At 38.5% G+C, this 24,698-nt stretch overlaps 1 long non-coding RNA gene and 1 pseudogene across 1 annotated transcript; both read right to left on the bottom strand.

Annotated features, from left to right (window-relative positions):
* Nucleotides 1-24,698, bottom strand: part of LOC144648402 (uncharacterized) — a 210,110-nt pseudogene that overhangs the window by 137,262 nt on the left and 48,150 nt on the right.
* On the bottom strand, nt 17,165-20,029 carry LOC144649909 (uncharacterized). The gene is made up of 3 exons (XR_013569976.1): nt 19,924-20,029; nt 19,548-19,651; nt 17,165-17,253 (listed from the first exon to the last, which is right to left on the bottom strand). It is a non-coding gene; the product is annotated as an uncharacterized LOC144649909 (long non-coding RNA).

Genomic DNA, 24,698 nt, shown 5'->3' with positions numbered 1-24,698 from the left:
TTGGGATTATTTGGATAAAAAGGCGCGGCGAACTCATACTTTCTCGCGCGAGGACTGCTGCCTACCCCGTACGTTGTTCACTGGTCGTATCCGGATCTTTCGTATTATATTTCTTTGCTTACAGCCTGGAGTTTCAGATGTGTGATCTCCTCCCCAGGCCAGTAGGTCAACTCTTTTGTCGCATTCAAATCGTGCGACAGTGAGTCTATAATGGCGGAATGCAGCAACGAGAATTATCTGCCATATTGTCTTCTGTTCACTTGGAGTCTCTGGTCTAATTTAGAGCTATTATTAGGGAACTAGAGTTTTCAAGGCAGTGGGAAGTAAAATTCCTAATAGTTTTCTTGTCATTTTTTAGTTCAGGATATCCCGGAGTATACATCCTCCAATCTCATCAAACAAAATAGATGGGACCATTCTGTTAAATTTCACTTGCTAGAAAACATATCACAGTTGAAGTTTCACTTTTTTCTCTCTCTCTCTTCCAGCGAAGAAATTGTTGCGGCTTGTGGCAGACAAAAGGATTACTTTCACATGGCTGTCAACAAGAGAGACAAATCAAAGGAGTGCTGTGATCTCGTTCTATTGGCTTTGTATTGTTATATCCTGCCCGGTGAGTCGAAGTACTGCTCAGTGTTTTAGCTTTTCATAAACCATTCTTGTTAAATCTATATCTTCATTATAGCAATATTGTCTGGGCAATAACTACCCTACAGGGCTTCACAAGTTGTTTAAACTACAAAAGAAAGTACATTGAGAATTATAACTTTTTTACCATACACAGAGCCATCACTTGCACTCTTTACTCAGCACTTTAAATATATCCAAATTAATGATTTGCTAATCAGCTCCTTCAGATTCAGTCTTAGAAATAAAGAACGTTCATCCTATTTTGGTGACTCAAAGAAAATACACAAAACTTGTAACAGGAAAAATAACGGAAAATATTCGACAAGAAACAAAGTCATTGACTCTTGGAACAGAATACCTTTGTTAACCAAACAAAAAATATTTAAAAAGAAGCTGAAACGACGTATCTTATCCTGACTCAGTAATAAATTTAAAAATAAGAAATTGATCAAACAGAATGATATTATTATCGTACTTGTGTAAGTTTATACTGCTGTCATCTGACTACCCGACTGATTCAAATAGAATGCATTATAATAATTTGTAGTGGTTACAAAAGGTAGGACTACTTTGTAAAAGCCCACGAGGGTTTGTATATTCTATAAATTATCTACCTCACCTGTGTTACTTTTATGGAAAATAAACATTCATTCATTCCTTCACAGGACGCGGAATGGAGATTCGAACCCTGGAAATTAACCACAATTACCAACAGTACAGCCTGCGAGAGTTCAAAGGACAAAACATACTTCTGGTAAAAAGAGATGAAATCACTCTGCATTTTGATTCGTACAAGACGGTCAAATATTCGGGCCACCAAGAGCTTAATCTGAAGATAAGACACATAAAAGACAGGTGCATTTATAAATGAAAATGTAGTTGAGTGGAACGCCTGCTATAGGCGCTAAAGTGCCAAGCATAATAAATACTGGGAATTGAACATGACAATTGAACATAGCAACAGATTGCATGTGTTACCTTAGCATACAAGTGTCATGTTATGCAACTTAGCCCTTCCAAGCTGGGTCAAACTTAAAACCTTTCAAAGGCTGTAGTCTCATATAACTGCTCTGTATTCCCTTTAGGGAGACCAGGAGCTATGCCGAATTCTACTAGACTACATCAACAACTACCGTGGACAGTTACTGACAGCCAACAGCGGGAATATTTTACTTCTGGTAAGCTGACCTTATGAAAGTCTTTGCAACTTTACCACACCCCAAGAGGGGTGAGAGATCAGGATGATTCACCCCAAATTAAAGACAAGGACTTGAATGTTTTGTGTTTGTGTTTTAACCTAACCCTCCGCTTATGACCTCAGTGCCTTCAACTACTGTTGAGGTCATGAGAAGGTAGCTTGTAAAAATTAATTTAATGCATTTTTCGATTAACCTCTCGGTAAGTGTGTTCAATTGGTGTTTAAATAAATTTCTCACTATTAGTGCACATAAAGTTAATGAACAGTTTAGTTTGAGCTAGCAATTATGCACCTGAACAAATGAAAACATGTATCAGCGGGCTCCGTAACAGTTTGATTTGTTTTATACTCATACTTTAATTATTATCGCATTTACTGTCAAAAATCCGCTAGTTTTCTTCTTTTATTAAGGTGATTCCACTGATTTGCAAGATGGCGTCTTGTTCAGGTTGTGGACTTGTTGTATGCTTCTCTGTATCCGGCAAGCAGTTCAAATGGAACTACTCACTTGATCGCCTACTAGCAAATCTATAAGATTTGTTAAAAAAAAAAATAAAAAAAAAACCCAGAGTCTGGGTTGAACTACTCACATGATCGCCTACTAACAAATCTATAAGATTTGTTCTCTGAAAAAAAATATTTTTAAGTAACTAGCAAAACCCAGAGTCTTAAACGTGTGGCTAAGGGACGGAAAAGTGCCTACAAAGAATTTTTTTTTTGACTGTACAACATTTTTATTTTTCAAAAAGAGGACGACAAAATGGCGGTTATTAGACGATTATTAGACGATTCAAATTTAGGGGTAAATGAGTCGTTAGTCAAGCAACACTTTGAACACCTTATCCTGTCAGCAAACCTGGATGGCCACCAATCACGATGCCAGCGACTTACAAGGGGGGTGTTGGGCTAACCATGGGAACTTTTTCGTGAGGTCTGTCCCTAGGGTAGGGATTTTGATTGTACGTGATGTCTCCAGTGTAGGGATTTGGCCTCTAGTTCAGATGAAACCACTGAAAGAAGCAGAAACTGAGAGCTTTTTATACAATGCCTTGCTGTATTTTGGCCTGTATGTATGTGAAGAATCTTTAGAGTTTCTTGAAAACCTTATTTTAGTGTTTCTCGTGACTTGAAGAATGTACCTTACCCATATCCATGCTGACCACTAACACTTTCCACTTTTTTAAGGACTGTTGCAACTGTCAAGCAGAAATAATTTAACTGAAGATCTCCATTGCCAACATTACAGAAGAGTTGGGAATGATAAGAGGCTGAGGAAGTTAAAACAGCCAACCAGCTGCTGCATTAATCAATCTAACAATTTCGAAAATGAGTGTCATGCAATGGTCAGCAATTCTACTTCTTTGTTTAATACTGTAAGCATCCTCTTGTGCAGGTTGTTCACAGTAGAAGAAATACAGGTGCATTCTGTTTCTGTAAGTTACAACTGCCACAGTTCTCCAAGGAATGTGGAGATTCCAAAACACAATTTATTCAAGGCTGCACACAGCCTTGCCAGTCATTAGGGCCTGTAAGTACACACAAACACACATACATTGCTACGGAGGATATATCCATGTTCACAAAACACAGGTTACACATATTTGTCAGATACCATTTACCCTCAAGCTGTGTCTCAAAGGACGGAACTTTGAAGTGAATATTCAGTCATAAAATTAAAATTTAAACTCGGGGTCCGGTGTAAATCGCCTTCTCGCAGGTGTCACATCTCACGAGTGACACCTGCGGACAGTGTACGCCTTTTGTTCATTGTGATTCATTATTAGTTAGAAATAGGGGGCTAACTTCTCTGATGTTTGATCTAACTGGGTACATTTTTTAATTGGGATGAGGTTTAAGATGCCCTGCAACTTCAGAGAAGCTGGTTTGAAGTGGCCTGGACGAGAAGGCATCGGGCCCGGGAGGCAGCCCACCTGCTACTCCTGTTGCTCTACGTGCACATACCACCGTCCTGAGGGCTGGAGACACGTGCCCTGAAGATCCTATATGAAGAGAAGCTGGCCAGTGCCTTCAGCCCTGCCGAATTTTGCAACTGCTGAAGCGGTGTGGTGCCGTAACCATCCACAGCCAGTTGTACAAGACAAGCCACTTCACAGGGCACGACCAGATCAAGCTTCAGGTGAGTGCGGAGAAGCGAGTTAATTGTCTAACAATATTTTTAGCTGAAGTAAGGTTTTCTTTCGGGTTCTTCTTTTTGGCCCAATTTTGATAATGTATCATTTTGGACTTGTTTTAAAATTGAAGTGGTTTCATTTTTACAGTGTTTAAGAAATGTCCAGTATTATTCAAAACAAAAATATATTCTCTGCTATGGTTTGCCCGTAAAAGTGAAATACTCTTCTTTTTAGATTTTTCTTTTCAACAGTTCAATTAATGTTTGAAAATGTTATCAAGCTGCTTATTTCCTTTTCTCTTTATTCCTGTTTTATTTCTTTTCCTTTTATCTCATACAAAGTAGCCTTAGCTGGCATATTTCGCGCCGTTTTCACCTATTTCCATGTGAGCTTTGTTCAATAGTTGTAAGAGTTATATTTATGTTCAAAGTGTAAACAACAGCAAGATCGCAGTCTTGTCAAAAATGTTCAATCTGATGCTGGAGACAATCTATCTGATCAGAGATGACAATGTAGTTATGCCAGACCCAGAAACAATGATCATTAAAGACACCGAGATACTGTCTTAAGCCAGAATTGCATGACCCCTGAGTTTTTATCCCTCACTGGCTATTGGACGTCCTTGTTATATGTCCTGTTGAAGGTTTTCAGATCAATAGCATCCGCTGTCTTTACAAGTCCGACGCTCTAACCACTCGGCCACGCCGCCGCTGCTGTTTTCTGATAAAAAATTGTGAGGTATTGGGGCAGGCTATATTTATCAAATGTTATTGATTTTTCTCCATTTTCAGTTTCCACAAGAGGTGATGAGAAAAAATGAAAAACCTTACGTTACAGGTTAAGGAAGGTGTCTCGGAAAATGGTCTTCTGCCTTTACGCATTGATCAGCAGTGTGAACTTATGCAAATTCTAGTAAAGCGGGCCGATGAATCGCTTAAAATGCGGAAACCTGTGTTAAGCTACTGGACAATAAGGGGTTAAAAATAATGGCAGCTGAATCAACGGAAGATAAGAGTAAGGCTATCATTTGATCGCATTTTTTGTGAATTGGGCCAGTAGAGCTTTCTGGCAAAGTGGCAACTGCAGTACCAGAAGAAGAAGTTTGCCCAAGCTACGGAACAAGTGAACTGTCTACTGAAGCTTAGGCATTGAGCCATTACTCAATCGAAAGTGAATTCTGACGTTGCATGTCCATGGGAATGAGAGTTCAAATGAAAAGTGTGCCACATGTCCAGATTAAAGAAACTTTAAGGTACGGGTAAGGTTGATACCACCCCTAAAGGTTATTGCTTTCGATTCCATAAGGGGCGTAAATGTCCCCCTGGCTGTGCATACAAACACCTGTGCTTTGAGTGCGAGGGGTCTCATCCTGTTTCTAAATGTAATTTTCGTGGCCCAGCCAAAACATCCAGTTGTCAGCCACAACCTGCCAAGTCCTAGTCCTCCTATCCTGCCAACTCCAGTAAGAGTTGAGAGATGGGGATTTTTGCTTGATGGGTACACTCATTCAACTGCTGAATTTCTAATATCGGGTTTTAATCATGGTTTTCCAATTCACTTTCAAGGTGAGCGCCAATCGCGCAAAGCTAATAATTTGTTGTCAGCCTTAGAAAACCCCTTGATGTCCAACGGCTGGCAGGGCCTTTTCAGTCTCCTCCACTGTCCCCATTCGGGGTTTCCCCTTTGGGGGTCGTACCAAAGAAAGTACCAGGTGAATTTTGCTTAATTCACCATTTGTCTTTTCCAAAGGGATCATCAGTGAATGATGGAATACCCCCAGAGTATACCAGTGTTCATTATGCTTCAATTGATGGAGCCATCAAACTCATCAGGAGTGCTGGTCCTGGCTGTTTTGTGGCAAAGACAGATAATGCTTTTCGCATTATTCCCATTCATCCAAATGATTACAATTTCCTTGGTATGCAGTGGAGGGGGCTTTACTACTATGATCAGTGCATGCCTATGGGCTGTTCTTCATCTTGTTTAATGTTCAAGACTTTTAGCACAGCAGTGGAGTGTGTTGCTCGTAATACGTTGCATCTTCTTGATGATTTTCTGTTAGTTGCTCCTTCTGCACAGCTCTGTCAACAGCATTTAGATTTGTTTTTGTCGCTTTGTGCATACCTAGGTATTCCCATTGCACCAGAGAAGACTTGTGGTCCAGCTACCCCTTTTCTTTTGCTGGTATCGAATTAGACTCGATTCTTTTGGAGGCTCGCTTGCCCCTTGATAAAATTGAGAAATCTGTGTCCCTCATCTCTGAGTTTTGTCCTCGCAAAAAAGTCACTCTCAAAGAAATTCAATCACTTGTTGGCCTCTTAAATTTTGCATGTTCAGTTATAAGGCCGGGTCGAGCCTTTTTGCGTCAACTAACTGATTTGACTGTCGGAGTTCGCATGCCCCATCATTGTATAAGGCTTAACAAAGAGGTCAAGGAGGATTTGAATTTATGGTTATCTTTCTTGTCTAATTTCAATGGGAAGTCGTTCTTCTTTGATGATACCTGGCTTAATTCCTCCAAGTTAAATATTTTCACTGATGCTTCGGGTGTCTTGGGCTTTGGGGTAATGTTTGGGTCTCACTGGTGCTATGGGAAATGGCCTTCCAGTTGGCAATACCAAAATATTACCATTCTCGAGTTATATCCCATTGTTTTAAGCTTGTACCTAGCAAATTAGTGCCTACATAATACAGTTTGGTCAGTGAACTGATAAAATTGGCATATTGTGTTTCCTCATTTCCATGTAGGTGGATTTTATTACACTTTGGGTAACATAAGACCAGAAAATAGATCTCACAAGAATGCCATTCAGTTACTTGGACTGGCTACCAGCAAACAGTTGGTGTCTATCAAGCTCAACGCATAGTAGCCAAGAAGATCTGAAATGGCAAGCCTCTGTTTATGGTCAAGTGGGAAGGGTACTGTTCCAGTGAAAATACATGGGAGCCTAAAGCTCATCTACCACCTGAGCTGATAGAGGCTTTCTAAAGTACAGAGCCCGATCCAGTATATGTGAATGAGTGGGGAATGAAAGTTCCCTTGCAACATGAGGAATCGATCGAGATTCGACACAACATTATCCGTTTCCTGTTCCCGAACATGCCAGCCCAAATTTGACAAAAGATTTTTTTTCAAGCCAACTGTTAAGGACAATTGTAAATATACTAACATTATACAATCTTTGTGAGGAAAAACCATAACGCTTCGTGATCTCCCTTATCGAGACTGGAGTTTGCTCATAATTCAGTTTAAACGCATCAAGATGGGACATCGTTTCAACCATGATACTGATCGCTGCTATTTTATCAGTGGCCACCACTTTTGTCTGCATGTGTTAAGCATTCAGGCATTTGGCAATCATTATTTAAATTCACTCATCAGCTGTTCTGGATACACGAAAGTTAAAAAGCATCCTAAGACGGCACAAATAGGTTGTTTATAGTTCGTTTTCACTACTGCGTGCAAACTGCACACAGTGAAAGAATTGTTTTATTTATGACACAATCATCTTATTACTGATTACATTGCATAACATTGCATCACAAGGTTTTCTTACAAGGACACTTGTTCTAAACTCTGTATATGGACTGTTTATTTTTAGATACATTACCATGATTGCAAAACAAAAGACATTCATCAGAGTAGGATCAACAAACTAACTCAGGTCATCGTTTTGGACAAGGCATTCACATGTCAATGTTTTCTTTTTTTCAAAGTTTAAAACAAGTTAATGTTAAACAATTGCCTGTTGCATGGATAAGAGCTTTTACTGCCGTATTTACTGTTATTGAAGGCATTCTATTTTTATTTAAGGCATTCTATTCTGTTGATGAAGATCAATGAAATAAACTTTGATTTCAGTGTTACATATTCGACACACCTCCTTAAAGCAAATGCAAATCCATTACGCAAAACTGAGTTAATGCGTGGATGTTTGACTTTTGCGAAACAAACAAAAAACACACTTGTGCGGTGAGTTGTTTTGATATTTAAATAACAAAAGCGTGTTGAGTTCATTGAAACAAAGAAGACAACAATAGGCAGTGAGTTCATTGTTTAGTTTACGGCCTCATCGAGGTAATGAGTATTGTCGTGTGTTCGTAGTACCCGATGAAAACAGCTCATTCAGAGCATCTGTGAATATTAACAAGTGTCATGACAGACCTTTACACTTTTTATTACTGTAGCAAAATGTCCCAAGAACAATAGGCATTCTACGCCATGTGAGTTTGCCAAACATGTACACTTTGCTCTAGTTAATAAGGATGTCATGGGAAAGACTTTTCTATCTAGATCAATGCTATAAAACCAAAAATATAAATGCTTCTTCCAATTATTTTAAAAAAAGAATAACTAGTATGCATGGAGAATGGGGTGGTGACGAGGATTTGGGGGACGGTTCATTGCAGGTCTTATACACTGATTACAAGACCAGGTGTCTTTTTGTCAAGAGTGTAGGTACACCAACAAGGTCTAGATTGATTGCAAGAGATGTGAGGAGGTTTCTGTTGGATTTGAATGATTTGAAGTTCCTGACTGCTGCTGCTGTTGCTAATGATACATACAGCAAGGAAATTGATTGTGGTAAATCGTCTAACCACACAAAGATGGAATTGGCTTGGTTTGTTGTTGGGTTTGAGGCAATGGTCAAGAAAATTCCAACTTTGACACAATTGAAAGTTTAAACAAGATGTTGCGCATGGAGATTTAATTTTACTGAAATCAAACGTGCTAAGTTACCTGAAAGATCTCTTTTCTAAGAAGCGAACAGCTTCTGTACTTGAAAATCACTCTGTGTGCGACAGGATTTACTTGTTAGGGTTCAAGCTTGTTGAGTCTTTTTTTAGATTCCACAGTTGGAAGGATGGCACAGTTGGAGGCAGAGATGTGGTTTGACTAGCTGGTAAGCTCATTAATGTTACTCGCAAGGAGCTACCAGCTTGTTCAACTACACACTTTTCAAAGCGTTTAAATGTTTTGAGCACAATTTTGGCAATATTGTGTTCTCAAATTCATACCTTTGTAGCTTTAGCTTTGTAGCTTATTATTTGGATTGATTTTTCTCTTCTAGGTTAATTATTGACTCCGGTTGAGATCACTTGCGTAACTTAGGGTATCATGTTCGCGTCCTCGTGTTGTAGCTTTCGCTCTGTTTGCTCGTTGTAAGATTCGTTTATTTCGTCCGTTTATTCGATCTTTTCCTGAAATCATGTCTAAGTCTCTACCTTCGCGTTCCACACGTTACAGTCTTCGCCATCTGAGCCCAGAGTTCCAATGGGACACGTTTCTGGACTTTCCGTCGCTCGATGAAAATTCAGCCGAGCAGTTCCTTGCCGAGCGATCGCACTCTCCGCCATCAGTTGCCGATCGAAAGTCTAAAAGCGCAAAGAAACCTGGCTCTGGAGCTATTCCTAAATCTTCGTCAGCCTTAAAGAAGCGGGAACCTTGTTTACCCTCCCCCCACTCCCAGGGGGTGTAATAATCTGATTGTAATCATTAAAGTTTATTTAGCCCAAACGTGTCTCTCTTTATTAGCTTCAATTACATTGCGAGATCGGTTTTGGTGAATAATTCAGAGTTTTGATTGTATGATCAAAAAAACACTTTTGTTTAAATGACAAAATTGTGGACACATTAGTCAAGCACATTTACAACTGTCTCTTAAGTTGATTACTGATGGTTACTATGTCATTGTTTTATGCCAAAGTGATAGATGATTTTCTGTGACTTATTAAAGCACCCTTTAAAGAACTATGCATGTGGATTTTTCCAAATATTATTTCATGCAGAGTAGGTTCAAACAAAAGAAATTGCCATTAAACTGCCAAGCATACTTCAACAGTTCCAGTATAAATATTTAAAGGCTATAAATTGAAAACTGAGTATTCAATACCAAGTGAATGTACTTCTCTAGATCTTAAAATAATCATGATATACAGGAAACACTCTATAAGATACACGAGTCTACACTTGTGGTCAATACTTTCAAGAGATGAAAAGAACAGTGATACCCTACATTCCTTCATATCAACTATAAGAAGAAGAGACAGAGCATCTTTGCTTGGGGATAATTGTGAAAACTGTCCCCTATGTTTATCCTGACCTGACGTTAATATTTACTATTCATATTTTAATATTTACTTATTAACTTTTTAATATATACTTATTAACTTTTTAATTTATAATTTTTGTGTGTGTGTCCCCGATTAGCAGCAATGCTAATACCCTAAACACGTTTAATAAAGGTTGCTGTTGTTGTTATTATTTATTTATTCTCTTTAAGGCTACACATCATGACTTTCTGCTAGTCAGTGAAAGACTGTTTACAGTCTGTTGCTGGTGATGTAAAAGGTGGTGTAGTGATGCTAAGCTTGTTCCACCTGTGAGCAGTAGTTTCGTAGTTGGACGTACAGGGAGGTTTATCACCCAGCTGTTGTTCCACAACCCCATTTCAGTTTTATTGCGTTTGAGTGCTATGTAACTGTCTATAACTTGGTTTATTTTGTAAGTTTACGTTTTTCTTTTGCACTATTATATTCTGTATTCTTTAGAAATAAACCGAACACTTGGCTTGAAGCGAGCCACACCCAAGGGTTGCGTGTCTTTTGTGTTTGGTCAAACTGAGATTAAGAGGAGAGTGACTACTGAACGACTCACAGATTTTGCTGTCATCAGCATGCTAATAGGCATCAGCATATTAATAGGTGTAACGAATTGACTGGGGTGATTAAAGAATGAAACATTTGATCTCTTGTCAATTTTATTAAGATTACTTTGTTACAATCTTTTTCAGTTAGTCTTAGTCAACTGTGCTGATCCTGGTTTTCCAAACAAAAACTTAGCTCACAACACTGGACAGGTGAATCTGTGTCATTCATCTATCTTTTCTATGGGATGATGCATCCGATTTTCCTGTTATCGAAAAGCTAGCAGTTGCTGCTTTTAACCGGGTAAAATAAGAAGACAGTCTCCAATTTGATAGACTTGTAATATATGTTTAAAACCAGGTTTAAACATGTGAAAGGACCTTGAGAAATCTAGAGATCAAATAAACTTTGAAGCAAGTAGGTTTACTGGTGACACAAAGGATCTTGTATGCAAGCGTATTGGCCTTTAGCAATGCCAATTTTAGAAATTGTTTTTAGGTCTGAGAAGGTGCATTTCCATACAACCAAAAGCTTTGGGATATGTTTTTTTTCAAGAATTCTTATATGTTTGTGTATTTTTGGCACCGAGTCTGTTCAAGGATAGTTATTCCCATTAATAAGGTTGCACTGAAACAGGACTTGGGGAAATCCATGACATTCCAGTCAGACATGAAACCCCTTATAGAGAGAGCCATTGAAAGTATTGGCATTATTCTCGAATTAAGTGCTGACTTTACATCCATGCAGTCCGATGGTATTTTTCAAGAAATTCTGGCAGCGAGAGCTTGTCACCTTCAAAGCTAGTAGAAATCCCCCCTAGTCAGGCCTGTAAATAAAGGAAAGCCGTTGTTCAAGGATTCATCCTAATTGTTAATTCTTATGCATGTTTTTTTTTTCACATTTTATCACCATAATTATCAATTGCAAATTATTAAAGTTTTAGGTTAGAATTATAGCGGTAATTATTATATTTAAAATTGTTAAATGTTTTCTTCTTTGTCAAGGATCTATCGTCATAAACTCACCACTCTGAAGTTTGCTGTAACAAGCAGTAACCTTGATGATGTCAAAGTATGCCCTGCTTGCCCCAAGGTATGCACTGTACAGAATTTTAGAGGAGCAAAGTAAAAGCACCTTTTAATTTTATATACTAGGGGTAGCTGACACTAAAAGTGCCCCCGCTCTTTTGATCATATCTGAAATGAATAGTATGGAAACTTGTTTGTGTTTATTTTTTAGGGCTGTATGTGGGAAACTGTAGCTTAATGCGGTTTAGTGCATAGTTAGTAACTATGTTCATAGCGTTACAGGGTTGAGTGGTTATCGCATCTGGGTACTGGGCGAGGCATTGATGGGCAGTGAGAAGTTGAAGATATAGCTTATTTTGATTATTAAATATTTATTTCTCTTTCCATTTTAAAATACTAAACTGTAACAATTTTGTAATGTGACAGTCGAGTTTTTGAGCTTTTGCAAGGTAAGGCTTTTTGATTGGATTTTGTTGCCATCGAAATACATTACAAAGCTTGCTACTGTAGAGCAAGTTGGTTATGATTGCTGGATTGAAAGATTGCAAAATCTCAAAAACTTACGTAAAAGTCTAAATACGAAAGTTGGAATTAACTTACAACGAATTCTAAAATTCGCTAATTTGATTTGTTCGATGGTTTCCGCTCCCGAAAGTGCTAAAAACGTGTCGGCGTTTTGTCGTATTCGATTACAGTAAAAAATTACAGAGCATTTTTGAAGAAGGTCTAAAAAACATGCATTGATCGTACAGAAAAGCCTCGCGACGCAAAATGTTTTATAAATAAAACAATCGCCGACACGTTTTTGTTTTTACACATTTTTGCTGACCGACATGTTGAAGTAATTCCTCTTAAAAATTGAAGTCAATTGAACAAAATCCCTTGGAGTTTAAGCTTTCACGTGAACAAATATATAACTCGAGAAAATAGCGTTTAGAAAAATCTATTAGCCTGCGAATACAGCCGCTTCTCATTCACGTCCCTCAACGAAGAATGAGAGACGGCTGTATTCGCAGCTAATAACTAATCTATCTGCTTGGTTTGTTTTTGTCCGGTCACCTCCTGGGGAAAATGTTCACGTGGAGCGCTCTTCGTCGCTGGACGCGAATGAGAGGGGGCTGTATTCGTAGGCTACGAATTTCTACTAGAAGTGCAGCGACCGAATACAAAGCCCTGACTAAAAGATCAAACGTTCTCAGCAAGCATCGCTTTAGATGTTTATTCCCGACCGACAAAAGCTTGAAAATTATATGCAAGTCTGCCAATGTCACGTAGGCTCTTCCGGTTGGAACATCATTCTAATTAGCTTTTATAACACCTAGCTTTATACGTCATCATTACCCGATACTATTTGCAGGCAAAACCTATTGTGACGTCATCATTACCCGATACTAGCTTGCGCGCTCACTTCAACCAAGTCGAGATTTTTTCTGGCTTCTGACTATATGCACTGTATTTCCCCCTGTATTTCCTCTGTATTTTCCTTATGTAACTACTTATACGTGGGGGACACTATAATGCCTCCTCGGGCTTTGGCCTCTGGGCCAAAGCCCTGCGGGGGCAATTAATATTTAACTATATGTTTCATTTTTAATTATTGTAAATTTCATCCTATTGACGATGTTATATTGTTTATAGACCCAAGGCACTCTCCTTGAATCAATGGATGCCTTGTTTATTGGACGTAAAAAGACTGCAGGAAAAAGTGTTTGAAGTCCTCTCTTTGGGAATATCTTGTTTGGTGATGAGGACAAAGTGGAACAGGGTCAAGAAACAACAATCTGCCTATTCCACTTAGTTCCTAACTCCACCTAGTGTTTGTAAACAGACACTAGCAAATTAGTGCCTACATAATACAGTTTGGTCAGTGAATTGATAAAATTGGCATATTGTGTTTCCTCATTTCCATGTAGGTGGATTTTATTACACTTTGGGTAACATACGACCAGAAAATAGATCTCACAAGAATGCCATTCAGTTACTTGGACTGGCTACCAGCAAACACCTAAAGAAGTATGGATTGGCATCATTATTAGAAGCCTTTATGAAGGATTTGGCTCAGCTTGAGCAAGTAAGGGTATATGAAAAAAAGTTTAAACAAGAGTTGGAATGGACATAATTCATTTTGTTCAGCACACTCCCTGTGTGTAATTCACAATAAAATATTTTTAGTGACTATTTTGTCCCATTTCACTCATATAACCCACAATGACCCATCTAATCCTTTGAGGCTTTTATATTGCATTCATGACGAGCTTAGCCCTCAAAATAAATTCTGTCCAGGAGGTCTTTTAATCTTGTACATAACTTGTCACCGAATGCCAGTAAATGTGAAATTAAACCAAGTGAAACTGTTTTGACCGAGCTAGGATCTGTTTCTTGTGTCACACAGTTTCTGTTTTCAGGGCTTTGAATGGTGCCTGACTGCATCTTCTTTAAAAATATTCTTTACTTAATTGTTGATATAAGCCTTTTTTTGCAGCCTTAAATTAATGATTACTGTTTTATAAGTTTTCCTGGCAACACGGTCAAGTTTGAGTCCTTGATCGTTTCAGTGTTTTTGCATCAGCTGTACCAGATGAGATATCCGAGTGTCATATAGGAATGCCTGTCTCCATTTTGACAAGTTTACTGACAAAGAAACATTGCATCATTATGTTTGTGAAATGCTTGGCAGACACATCTTGGACAAACATGAAGACTTGAAAGAGGTAAAGATTACAAAACGATGAAAGACTCTCATGCACTTAACAACAAGACCTGATGAATTCATGCACCTAAGGAAACTGCAAAACAGAAGATGGTTGTTCAATCTCACAAACCTAGTGAGGCTGCAAAACAGGGGATGGTTCTTCAATCTCACACACCTAGTGAGGCTGCAAAACAGGGGATGGTTCAACCTTCTTTCTCAATTCCCCAAACACATGCTATACACCATCTTGGATTAGCGATGAGTGCTTCTTTAGTAAATCATGCGGTTGTTTCATTCTTTTTCCCCTTTGAAACTGGCAAGCAATGAGCAGAAATAATGTTAACAAAGCTCCAGAGAGATCGCGGAACAATTCTGACATCAAGGAAGATATTTCTGGCGATGAATTCAACGAAAAGAACGAAGATTATTTGGACAAGTGTAAAAGCTCAGACCATGAACTTTCCCCATGCTTCCGAGGAACAATGAGTTGTTACTGTTGTTCTATCATGATTTTTTAATGTATATTTGAGTTGAATATGATGTATGTAGCTAAACCCTTTTCAAAACATTAAATATATCAATGTATTTTACAATTTTGCAAAATACTTATTTTTGGTCTGCACCCTGGTGGAAAAATGGTTAAATTTCTAGTCATAAAATACTAAAAAATAGATAGAAACTTACACATTATATTATCAAGAAAAACCAGTCCTATGGAATTCCTGACTCTTGTAGAAACAATGTAGAAATCATTTAGTGTAGGAACTACATTTAGGTAGGATGTTTCCTGTAAAGGTATTGTAGGAATTACAAAGGAAACAATGAGTAATCAAGTATGATCCCTGTAGGAACTAGGTGGGATTGCTGTAGGAACAATGTAAAAATCATGAAGGAAACAAGAAGAAGGTAGATTTGGAGACTGTAACAAAATTAAACAGCCTTCCCAAATTTCCTTGCAGTGTTTTCGCAAATTTATTCATGCCTACGTTACATGAGAAAATTCTCGGGCTTTAAAAATGACAGCACGACGATATACAACCAAGGAAGTCGCTGAAATCGTTATGAATCTACCTTGTGATGGCGATGAAAGTGAGCTGAGTGATTTCGAAGGTTTGGAAGAAACAATATGGATGAAATGGATGAATTTTCTGATGAGAGCGACGTGGAAGCCAACAATGACATGGAAGACAACCCACCAGTTAGACATGGAAATGGTTTTTGGGGTCAAAGAGATGAGCAAACTGTTCGTGAGTATCCTGAATTTATCGGCTGTCTTATAGACATCTCACTAGTTTATCACGCTGTAAGGAAACACTGCTCCTTTGATTGCATAATCAAGAGACAGTGACAAAGAAAGAGTGATGAGAAGTTTGATTATTGCATGGAATTTCAGTGAAATTTTAAAATGTTGTTCTCTAGAACCTTTAAATCCACATACTTTATGCTGTATTTACCAACTGTTCATGTTAAAAGATGGTTCAAAATAATATTATAGACATTTTATTAGCTTATCTAATATTTTGTAATTTTTGTCATAATTTATGCCATAAGTCAGTAATTTATGCATAAATTATGACATCTGTCAATCAAAATAAAGTGCATTGTCTTGTCAACAATGTCTGAAAATATGAAGTCTTTGGGCATTATAGTTGGTGAGATATGATGAAAAATGTGTAACAGTGTAAAAATCTGTGAATTTTGCCAATAGTTCTGCACATGAAAGGGTTAGAAATCAGCCCAGTGACGACCATATTTATAACTGATATTTATACCTGAGGGATGATCAGTATGCCGTAATACACCCTGGGCCATTCGGGAAAGTCTGGTGGACAATCACTTTTTACCTCAACGGGTCGGGTGAATAGTGCCGTTTTTGGTACTGAATCTTTGTTAAAGCACTCATGAGGAATTGCAAAGAAACAAGATTTAATTCCTGTAGGAATTCCATAGCACTCTTGTAGAAACAACGTAGAGATCATACAGTAAACAAGAAGGAATCAAGTACAAACCCTGTAGGAACTAGGTAGGATTGCTGCAGGAACAATGTAGAAATCATGAAGGAAACAAGAAGAAGGTAGATTTGGAGACTGGAAATGAAATTAAACAGCCTTCCCTGGTGTTCATTGAATACCATGTGGAAAAATATGGCAGCAAAAGTCAAAGAAAGGCGATACCATAGTTGACTGGTATTTGCTACTTTTAACTTCAATTTAGTGGATATTTTCCTTGTATTTAATTTTTTAAGTCGATAGAGATGAAGTAGAAACTAACTTAGATACCTGGCCAGTTTATGAGTCAGTGAGGAAAAAGATAAGAATCACTCACTGGACTTTCGAGGACTTGTGTAAGGAGATGTTCACCTTTCAGAGAAAATTATAGACTAGTCAAGTCTGAATGTACATGCGATTATTGTTATATCAAGCTTACCCATATTTTGCTTTTTTTTCTGTTTGGCAGAAATTCCCGCAGAAATAATTTTATTGAAGTTATCGGTATTTCTAATAGTCCTTTACAGGCTTCTGAGGTAAGAGGTTTTTTTTCTCTTAATGTTAGTTTTAAAATCATCTTAATGTAAGACAAAATCGTCTAAATGTAAGACAAGTATCCTTTAAATAAAGAGTTCTGAGGTAAGATACATTTTCGTCTTAAATTAAGATTTAAACCATCTTTGCATAAGATGTTTTTGACTCTAATATTACGGTGGATGCTTCTTAACTCGCAATCGACGGTTATTTTTTTTAGGTTGTTTATTTCGCCCTTTACAATCGTATCTTTTTTGTTTTATGGATTGCAGGTTAATTAACTACACTTACTGGTTGACAAGCATCAGGACGGTAGTGTCAATTCAAGTAGTTGTTTGCTCCCAAATCTTGGCATGAGAAATCACGTTGGAGGGAATATAGCCTGTAGTGCATTTTGCATCTCCTACACAGAAACAACAAGAACAATTACTATTTGAATTTAAAAAAAGTTAAAACGCTAAAATATGTACAAATAAAACCGAACGTTTTCGACTTAAGTCATCATCAGGGTTAAAAAGTGTTTGCCGCGTAGTTTCGTATTTAAATGTTAAGTCCCTCCCATGGGGTACAGATTGATTGGATGAGCTAGCAGCTTTTTGTTTAGCTCTGGCTTTCTTAAAGCGATAAACAAAGCCTCCAGGATCTTGCGTTTTCGCCAATTGTGTTGCCCGGTGATTATGTTCCATGTGAATGAGTGCCCGGGGAATTCAAGTAGATGTCTCGCAGGTTCCGAGACCTTAGTGGTGTCAGAATGTTCATCAATCCCAGGGTTCAAAATAAAATTTCGTTTTTAGCCTGAATTTGTCGGCTTTTTTTGTCAAGGCTCATTTTTTTCCTGGCTGTTAGAGAGCTATGCATTTTCAAGGGACACAATCCATCTGCATACATGACATACCCAGATGCATTCTGGGGCGATTTCAAACACAGTCGGCCATTTGTAAGTTTTCCGAAGTGATACAATATTTTACGGCAAAGAAAAAGAACGGATTGGAGCAATGTGACTTCTTTTCTTATTTTGAATGTTTGAGAAGCAAATAAGATCTTCAATATAATTTTCTGGAGGGACACAATACCTGAGAAGGTGGGGCGGCCCGTTATTCATCTTAACACAGAAATGTAGTCGCCACATTGACGACTACGTAACTGAACCAGAAGTTTTCGTCGACGAAGACGAAATTTTGGTCGCATTAGCAACTATTGAGTCGCTCTTTCTAGCCCTGTAGCTGCTTTATTTTCTGATATGGAATGTTTACTTCAACATTACCGCAACTTTTATTTCAGTTGGCCGATCAAGGCATGATATTTTCTATTTCTTCGGGGAAAAGTAGCCGGCAAGTGTCGTCAGAATGCCGGCTACCGCCGACAGCCGGCTGCTATTTTGAACCCTGAATCCATACACCAAAGTTCCTTTGTATTTCACCTACATACTTGGCACCACAGTCACAATTGCCTTCATAAACCACATGGGATTTGTGGACGTTTTTGTCCCTCAGATTGAAAAGGGACTTAATTTTCCTTGTCAGCCAAATTACTTCAAAGATACAATTGTTCCGAGTGAAAATGTTCAGGTTGTGTATAAATGTGCAATTTGCTTTTTCGTTTCTATTTGATATACAGAGAAGAGGCATGTAAGACATCTAATCAGGGGCTTGTCAGACTTGGGCCAAATTACTTGCAAAATGCTGTCAAAATATCTTAACTGAAATTTCCAATGGAACAGGAGAGAAAGTTCACATATTATTTGCAACATATGGAAATCCTTTGCAAATGGAATTTGTGTAACTGACTAATTCCAACTGTCCTGCACTTCTCTGTACTTCTTTTATTATTGTATGGTTTAAACAATATAAACCCGGCGTATCCAATCAAACGTTCAGTAATCGAACCCAATAGAACACCAATCGTTCGATTGGGTTCGGTAATCAATCATAATCGAAATCACAATAAAATTTGGTCGATCGAACAAAAACGAACGTTCGATTACCAAATAGTCGACAATCAAACAAAATCAAATGTTCGGTTACCAAACAGTTGACAATCGTACTCAATCGAACATTCAATTACCGACATTTTGTAACCCCTTATTAATTTATTTCATTGTCTTTGAAAAACCCCCAGGGGGAAAGTCAATAAAGTATGTATGTATGTAGTCCTGCGTGATTTACTTATCAAAAGACAGATTCCAAACGAAATCAAAGCGGATTTAGTTCGATTGTGTTCAATTGGTTTGAAAATCGAACTCATAGCAAAATAGATGTTCGATTTTGTTCGATTACCAAACCTATTCAAACGATTAATGTTCGATTGGATTCGATTGATTTTTGGTTCGATTTTGTTCGATTGGATACGCCGGGTATAAATCATTTCAGGTCATTTCATGGAATTACTTAAATATGAAACAAGCTAAATTTATATGCAAGGTGTGACTATTTGTGTAGCATATGTGTGCAAAGTCTTTTCCTTCCTTCTGATTTTTCAAGGAAGAGCGAAGCTGATTGAGAAATCTGGGACGCCTTCCTCCTCCATAAAGAACTATGTAAATGTGGAATGAACATCTAGCAGTGCCAAATATGTGGCGATTGGGATTGGAAGCAAGGGGGCAGAGACGCTAGTAAACCAACAGGGCTGGCTTTAAAGGAAAACGAATCATTGGACGCTTTATCAGCAAATCACTGATCAATATAAGTTCATACATACCTTTACGATGGACGAAAGAAACGTGAGAAAGTTTATTGGATCGAATTTCTCACTCCATGAATACAGTTATTGTACTTGTCAGTAATCAACTCCGCAATTTTAACCTGCAAATTACAAAGCGCAGGCTTTAACGTGATTCAAAACAACTAAGAAAGCTACAAACCAGCTAAGAATAGCAATAGAATGCTCTCACGACTTAAGACTACAAGATAAAAGATAAAACACACGCCTAACTGATGCGAGAATGTCACACCACTGACTCGCCGTTGGCATCTTAGCTTGACAGTTTGCAAGCAAGATAGTCGCATCAAAACGTACAATTTCGAACAAAACTGCCCAACATGAGGTGTAGTTTGTATCAAACAAATTATTTTACCTTCCTGAAGCCCTGTCTGGTATAAAATGCTGTCCTTGTTTGCTGTATCTGTACTGACTGACTCCCAGAGCTTAGCTCGACAACATTCGAAGTGGCCAACGTGACGCTGAGTAACCAGGCCAGTGTGAACTCTTCGGCTCTGACGACAAGTCTGCCGAACGTTGTCGGAAGTTGCCGATTGATTGTCGAAGCTTGTCGTAACTGAACCCCGAATAAATTGCAAAGTTTGACATCTTTTCTACTGGATAGTTTATTTATTCCACGTCCTTTTTATTTTATCTTTTATCTGTATAGCGTTATTGTGGGAGGCGCGGTGGCCTAATGATTAGCGCGCTCGACTCCGAGTCAAACGGCCCGGGTTCGTGGCCTCCGGCGTTGCGTTGTGTTCTTGGGCAAGACACTTCACTCTCACAGTGCCTCTCTCCACCTCAGGTGTATAAATGGGTACCGGCGAATTTACTGCTGGGGGGTAACCCTGCGATGGATTAGCATCCCATCCAGGGGGAGTAGCAATACTCATAGTCGCTTAATGCTATGAAAACCGGGATAAGCTCCGGCCTGTATGGGCCACTATGGTACCGGCGAACTTACTGCTGGGGGGTAACCCTGCAATGGACCAGCATCCCATCCAGGGGGAGTAGCAATACTTCTTCTGCTACAGAAACCGGGGTAAGCTCCGGCTGTATGGGCCACTTGGCTCGGAAACAGACTTTAAAGTGTTATTAATCCTTTGTTTAACTCAGGCCTGAAGTTTAAATGCAATTGAATATCTTGTGATTTGGGCTTACTGAGAAAAGAGACCCTGACTGAAAAGCCCTTCTCCCGGTGAAAAATGGGCCACAAAAGCCCACAATGGACCAAATTGGGCTAAACGCGAAATACAGAGTATAAGAGAAAATTTTAGGGATTTCCATATTAATTAAAAAACATTTTTTTATTATAAAATTCCTGGGGTTTTTGTCATGAAATTTAACTAGAAGAAAAACCTTGCTTTGCTGAAAAATCTGTAATGGCGTTTTAGTGGCTGCCTCACGAAAAGAAAAAAACTAACAAATTCTTTCAAAACGCGCTGACAAATCATGGGCAACCGCTGACTGCATGCGCACGGGCTATAGTTGTTTTTTCTAAGTTTTCCATGTACCGAGTCCGTAAAATTCTGTTATAAGCCCTGGGCTTACACAACTTCGTAATGGGTTTTGGGTGGGCTTATAAGCAGAAGAGCTTATATCCAGGAGGGCTTATAACCAGAATGAAAAAAAAAAGGTTTCGAAACGTACGGAGCCCAGTTAGGGCCACTTACTTCCGTTTCACGACTTCTATTTTTATAAAACGACTTCTAAATTGATTTTTGGCACGATTTCAACTTTTTGTCACGACTTTTGTTTTTTGGCACAACTTCAAATTTTTGTCACGGCCTTTATATTGCCAACTTTAACCTTGAGCCATTTCTAAACTTTTTAAATCTGTACAGTACGACCGGAAGTCGCGATTCTATACTGTATTTACCGTATTTACTCGAATAAGCGCCGCGGCGCTTATTAAATTTTTCGCGTCTCAAGTGCGGCGCTTATTCGAGGGCGGCGCTAATTTAAAATTTGGACGCCATAAAGAATCTGATCTTTTACAGTAATTGAAAATAGCGTCTTTTGATTGTCAGTCTTCGTCTCTTGCTGAAGAAAGAAGTAGCGCTAGCTGTCTTGGCAAAGTTCACGGCCTTCACAACATTTACAGAGCTGCGTATTGCAAAAATGTTGGAAAGAAGAACTAATGGGCGAGCGGTGAAATAACAACATTGAACTGCAAAACATCTCTTTTGATGAAAAAGAAATTTCCAAGTTTGTTTTAGAGTTGCTTTGTAGTGCTGTTACTAGTAAAACGGAATTTCTCAAATAAGCGCCGCCTCGGGACTGCGGCGCTTATTATCTTTTTTGTCCCAAATGCGGCGCTTATTCGAGGGCGCGCTTATTCGGGGGGGGGGGCGCTTTTTCGAGTAAATACGGAAGGAGAAGTTCACTCGAGAATGGCCATTTATTTTCTTTACGCCAATAAAAAGTTTATACAAAGATATGTTATTCACCACAATTTCAGCCTCCAATGTGCACTATAACCCTACGAAATCTTTCCCAAAACTCGACAACTGAACGCCGCCATCTTGGAACTGGTAATGTATGCGTGACGTCAAAGAGCTCAGCCTGAAGTTTGGCGGGAAAATTTAAATACTCGAAACTCCTTCTTTCTTCGTTGTGGCTTTTGTTTGTCAAAATGTCTGTTTGTGCAGCTCCATTTTGCTCAAACAGAGATCCAAGAAGTACAAAAAAAACAAGGAGTTTCGATGGAAACAAATGTTTAGTAAAAGAACGAACTTAATTACTTCAAATTGAACGAACATTTACATTGCCAGAAATAACGAAGTTACCGGAATATATTTGTAGAAGAATGTTTAAAGTTGACTTTGCTTGCCCAACTCAATAAAATCGCTAAAATTTGTAGCCGCTAACAATAGTAACCTTATGGTAAACACGAAGTCAAAACTCTGCAAATTTCTTCAGGCAGTGCCGAATCCCCGTCCATTTTGTATTTCATGCCGAAAAAAAAAAAAGTTGAAGTCGTGCCAAAATAAGTAAATAAATAAATAGAAGTCGTGCCGAAAACTAAAAGTCGTACCGACAAGCAATTTAAACGTCATGAAAGGGAATGATTTTTTTAGTTAAAAACGCATAATAAAGCAACATTTACCCTTGTTCAGTAATGTCATTCGGCAGAGAGGGTCTAAGATCCGGGAGGGGGGGGGGGTGGGGGGGGGGAAAAAAAAAAAAAAAACAAAAAGACCAAAGCACTATAATCGGATGTTTTGTTGTTGTTGTTGATTGCAGGATTACAGGGAGATGGGCGCAAAACTGATATCAGGATTGTGCAGCCTCGTCCCCAGTCGTCCCCGGCGAATTTGGATGTGTCGTCACCCACCAACCTTGTCGGGAAAGTTCGCCTAGGACTATCGCTATCGTGCTCGGTTCCAGTCCTCCTCCGCTCACTCGCATAGCGCGGTATGGCCTGGGGACGAGGCTAAAGATTGTGGATTTCGAGCTGTTCTAATGATACTCTAAGCACCTTTCAGACTTTTGAAACTGAAAGTGTTGGTATGCTTTTCCCCTTTCCCTAAGTACTTATTGTTACAGTCTACTTCAAGCGCCTTTAAGTATTTCTGAGAGAAAAAAAAAGGAAAAAAAAGATTTGCAACTTTGTCACTTTTTTTCGTTTACCGAAAGGTTTGTCTTGTAGATAAGCGTAAATAAGAAGTAAAATTTTAAAAGATAAATCATCGCAGTTATATACGCAACAAAAAGCGGTTGTGATAACAAACATAACAAAACAAAAAAGTCGAAAAAAATGGACAGAATCGAAAAACTAAGGGACTGAAACTTCACTGAATTATTTTATAAGTCTGAAAAGTCTGAAATAAAAAGCTTGGAAAAAAGCTTGCAATGCCAATCGCGATAAGATTGATACCCCGGGCCTCCCTGGAAGTCTAAACGTAGAACAGATAGAAGCCAAGCTGCGTCTGAGGCTACAAGCATAGTTTATTTCCCAATAAACAAATGATGCCAACCGCAAGCTAACCAGAGTGGAGCCAACTGCAAGCAGACCGGGAAGTCCAATTTCAAATTTTGCTCGAAATCCTACCAGCGTTAACATGGTAAATATGAAACTCTCGCAAATTCCACTGGGAAAGAACACAATCTGGAACGAACGTTTTCGCTCTACTGCAGGGCCGGTTGCCAAATTAGTGTCCAAAGATTGTTTAAAATACAAACAAAAAAAAGAAATGTTCAAGGGTAGATAAATAGAACAATTACAGTGCGAATACTCGAACCGGGACAGTTGGAACAAAGTTAACCAATGACAACGTTAATTGAGAACAAAGGATGTCGACCTTTTTCGTTAACAGACCAATGACGTTCAAGAACGCAAACAATAAATTTACATAAAAATTTGAAAACTCAACAACCTTGCAAATAGTTGCGGACCTCTCAGGAAACTCGACTTTTTTTTGATTGGTTAGTTTCGATCTTTAATTTTCAAGAGGTCGTAGATAGATTAAGTTAGACAAGTTATACAAGATGTATGTTACAATATCATCTTCGCGAAAAGTTTACAAATCAAACTACGAACCGTGAATTTTCTCTTCACGGCCAGGAGTTGTGAATTGAATATTTCACACTGTGTTTGCTCTTGTTTGAAAATTTTCACTCCGGAAATAAAATGAAGACTGTGAAATCAAATTCACGCTGTAATTATTTTCATTTCGCTCTAGCTTTGCTCTGTCTGTTGCTTGAAATCGATGCGAGTAACTTCCTCGCCAATGTTAACAAATTGCTTTTACACCTTCGTATGACTTTGAAATTCACGAAAACAGAATACTTGTATCGTCGGTCAATGCCGTATACTGTGTCCACAAGTTACCACTTAACATTTTTTGACACGATTTGAGGCCACGTGAAATGTAAACATCAGGTCGAATGTTGTTTTTGTTTGTTTGCTCACGGACTCATTTTCTGTCGGTTATCTACTGTTACAACTTTGTAAACTCACGGTTTTCGTGAAAGAGGAGTTTGTTCCGTTTCGTCATTGAGTCTTTAATCTTTCTGTGGTTTCATAAAATTACCACAGGCTAAATAAAGTCACTGAAACTTTTATGGGAGAAAATTCATTTCAAGCGGCGAAAGCAAAATTGCCATTAATAAAATATGTAAGGTCAAATCTTTCTTGCCTTGTCT

Source organism: Oculina patagonica, chromosome 4, assembly GCF_052425735.1.
Source record: "Oculina patagonica isolate OP01 chromosome 4, crgOcupat, whole genome shotgun sequence".
In the NCBI taxonomy this organism is placed as follows: Eukaryota; Metazoa; Cnidaria; class Anthozoa; order Scleractinia; family Oculinidae; genus Oculina; species Oculina patagonica.
This window is presented reverse-complemented; position numbering and strand designations above follow the sequence as displayed.